This window comes from Phalacrocorax carbo, chromosome 2 (genome assembly GCF_963921805.1).
Source record: "Phalacrocorax carbo chromosome 2, bPhaCar2.1, whole genome shotgun sequence".
Classification (NCBI taxonomy): Eukaryota; Metazoa; Chordata; class Aves; order Suliformes; family Phalacrocoracidae; genus Phalacrocorax; species Phalacrocorax carbo.
The window spans coordinates 16,228,941-16,232,949 of NC_087514.1; positions in this window are offsets into that span (position 1 = coordinate 16,228,941).

Consider the following 4,009-nt stretch of genomic DNA (forward strand, 5'->3'; position numbering starts at 1 on the left):
CGTATTAGCTCTGTATCTTGTGTGGACGCTGGTCATTTATGCAGTAGGGACCTGGCACTTGCAGGTTGGTTGTTTTGGTATTAGGAGTGGAAGCGTAACGGTTTAGCTTTTTGAGAGATTTAAAGCTTCAATATGTAAACAGATTTCTTGCCATGAGGAAGGAAGTGTTATTTTACTGGCCGTACTGTGGTTTTGTTCAAGTGTTTCATGCTAGGAATGTCTGGGCGGAAAATTAGGGGAGACTGTCTATAAAATGTGATTCATCTCCATGCCAGTCCCTTCTGAATGCCAGAACATATCCAGCTTGAATTCTTTTAGCTCTGCTGTTGCTTCTAGAAGTGCCTCTGCATGTGGGTACGTCACTGCTTCTGAAGCTACGTGCCTTGGTAGGTCCAGATGCTTGGCTCCAAGCCTGCAGAAGCGGTGTGTCTCCCGTGGAGTCGCTCGGGTTACCTGCGGAGCTCATACAGAGCCTGGGGTAACGTGTTCTGTTCGACACGGGCTGTCTCTGCAAGCTGAAGAACCAGCCTGGATCCAATAAGCTGACTTAATCTGGGCTCCACACAAGAGTGACTACACGGCTTTAGAGCTACCTGGGGAAGCAGTTAGGCTGATTTTGTCTGTGCTTTAAGTCTGTGGGCTGCAGGCTGGCCTCTGCTGAGCTAGCGTGAGCGCGAGCGCACGTGTACAACTAACTTGCCCTTGCCAGAAAATAGGGACTTGATTTGTCATTCCTTTGATTAAACCTCTAAGGGAGAGAAGTATGGGAACTCAGGTACTCTGACTAGAATGACAGGTAGCTTTGCTGCCTTTTTCTTATATCAACAATCTAGGACATTTTTATCGTCAGTTTCGCTCTTTGTTACACGACTGTGATCAGCACTCATGACAAGTTGGTTTTGCACAAATGTATACTCCTGGTGACGCTAAATATAATCAGGCAATGAATGCAAGCTCTGCTTTATAACGTACAGGATTTGTTACTAGTGCAGGACACGGCCTGCAGGTCGTACCGACAGGCTTACCGTTCTGGGAAGGCAGGCTTCGCAGTAATGCACTGATCAGCTGCGGATTGAGGTCTAGGAATGGTGATCGACAAAGCGTTTCTCTATACATGTATCCATCTCTGTATCTAAAAGTAGTGTATTTCCCTGCTCTGTTACTGTGCAGACAGATGATGAGATGCAGAAAGGCGATCTGTTGCACAGTATTTATTCTGTTTTCCCTTTGACTGCTGTTCTTTACAAAGATACTGGAGCACTTAAAAAACAGTTCAGAATCTGCATTATATTATAGTTCTTCAAATAGATGTCTAAAGGGTTTTAAAGGAATTAACCATAAGCATTCGGTTAGTTTTTACTAGATAAGAAGCCATTATTTTCCTAGCAGTTCAGTGAGTAACACCATCTACTTCTCAGACACCAGTCTTCTTGTGAGGGATTTAGATTTGATCGATAACATTACTGTAAAATGTATTCCTTGCTGCTTTACCGTTCAGGCTGGAATGTCTCTAGTGTCTCTGGCTATAGTGTTACACGGCATCAGTGAGGGGAAGGAACTGCTGTGAATACCGCTCCGTGCGCTGTCTACCCCACTGGCAACAGGTTTGTTCTGTCTGCAAGTCTTAAGCATTTACATCAGTGACTCCTATGCATGCCCTGCTTTCCAAATTACTCCGTTTTGGTGGGTGAAAAGGAAAACAGTTAATGAATCTAAGGAAATATTCCTGCAAGGAGGTTGAGTTGTTGAATGAATTCCTGCCCTGCATGTCTGACCACCTTGAAGACGTACTGCTCCAGCTCTCCCTCGAGAGAGCTCTGTTCTCATTCCAACTGGAGCGGAAGGGAGGAAGTCAGGCAGGTAATGTTATCTACATCTGTAGATTAAATAACTCTCCCCTTCTGGGGAGGGTATGAGTAGAGGACTCTCCATAATTCACAAGACATTTTATAAGGCAGGTTCTGACTTAGCTAAAAGTACTGGCCGAAGGTATCTGCTGGAACTCACACTTCAGGATTTTAAACCACCTTGGTTAGCAGCTGAACTGGCAGCTGTAACGTGCAGCTTTGCTTCAGGGATTTTGTTGGAGGGTCAAGGATACGGTGTTATGGAAGTTGAGCTGTGCCCATCTTTCGTAAATGCTGCATTGCCTTGTCTGCTTCGGTCTTTGCAGCTAATGTGCTCCTACACCTGCAGATAAAGGATGTCAAACTTCCCAGCTGTCGTGGTTCAGCCCCAGTCGGCAACTAAGCACCGCGCAGCCCTGTGGGATGGGGGAGAGAATCGGAAGAGCAAAAGCAAACAATAAGAAAACTTGTGGGTTGAGAGAAAAACAGTTTAATAATTAGAATAAAATAATATTGATAATATTCATTATGATAATAATAAGAATGAGAATACTATAAAAAGGAAAAGGGAAAAAAGGGGAAAAAAAACAGAAACACAAGCGATACAGCCGCTCACCACCTGCTGACCGACGCTGCCCGTCCCCAAGCCACGATTGCTGCCTCCCTCCCCCGGCCAGCCCCTCCCAGGTAACATACTGGGCATGACGTTACATCATATGGAATATCCCTTTGGCCAGTTTGAATCTGCTTTAGCTGTGCCCCCTCCCCTCCTGGCTTCTTGTGCACCTGGCAGAGCCTGGGAAGCTGGAAAAGTCCTTGACCAGTACAAGCACTGCCCAGCAACAGCCAAAACATTGGTGTGTTATCAACATTGTTTTCATACTAAGTCCAAAGCACAGCACTATCCCAGCTGCAGTGAAGAAAATTAACTCTGTCCCAGCTAAAACCATGACACCAGGGTTATTCTCCGCTCCCTGTTGCCATCCCACTGCCACCTGCGTCTGCGTGGTGGTACGCAGCGAGATCACTTTTTTGGGGCGGGGTGGGGGGGGGGCAGGTGGGAGTGGGGTTCTGGTAAGTTTTCCTGTTTCCAAGCTCTCAAGTGTCCGCTACTTGTGCAACATATTTCCTCAAGTGTCTTTCATGTTCCTGCTTGTGCTTTTTCAAAGATTTTTCTTTGTTATAACTACAAGAATTGGCTAGGCTATATACTGTGAACTTCTGCAAGACAAATATATAGAAAAGCTAAAGGACCAGGAAACAGATTGTCCCAACACACAAGGAAGAACGAACAATGCTCTCTGCATTTCTTGCTAACATCTGATAAAGCCACTGGAAAGGCAAGAACAGGAGATAGAAAAAGGGAAGGTTTTCACTTATTATCCTCACAGGAGCTGTTTTTACATTTGTTTTAGTTCAAAACATTTTCATGCAGAGTCCAAAAAAAATCCAAAAACTCAGCTAGGAGAAAATATTCATATTAGCCAAACACTAATGTTAATGTTGTGTTATAAGTAGAATAAAGTGCCAGAAACTTTCTGGGAGAACACGCCCTCCAATTTCATTTGGCCCGAGCTATTCCCCAGCAGCCAGGAAGAACACAAGCAGTTTGGCTGTCATGAGCTAGGTCTCTACATGTTCTCCCTTCCCCAGACCCCTGCTTTTTCTTGTTTGCCCAACTTTTGTTTTCAATAAAAACATTAACTGTTATAACATAGCCTGAAACTAACACCAAATAATTGAGGGCTGTGTGGTTGACCTTTAATCGTTGATGTTTATAAATATTGTTTGATATTGATCGAGAATACATGCAACGAGAAACACAGAGTGGCTCATGACACTTTGCATCCTTCTAGAGCAGATGGGCGTTTAAAGCCAGCGGTGTTCTCCACGCAAGGCTCTCCTCTAAATTAAACTGTTCTGCTACTTACCTGGAGTGCTTTCCCCTTCCCTGCCTTGCAGTGCCCAGGTAGCGCTGGCAATTACTTGCACAATTTAGTTATCTAGGTTTGGGGATGGTGGGACCTAATTCAGGGTAAAACCCACCAAAAAAAAACATGTTTCTTTTCCTCCAGCTGGAGCAATTCCTACACCCCGCACGCTGGGCAGCCATACAGAAACTTGTGCCAGCATAACACAAGAAGCACCAGGCAGGAGAATAG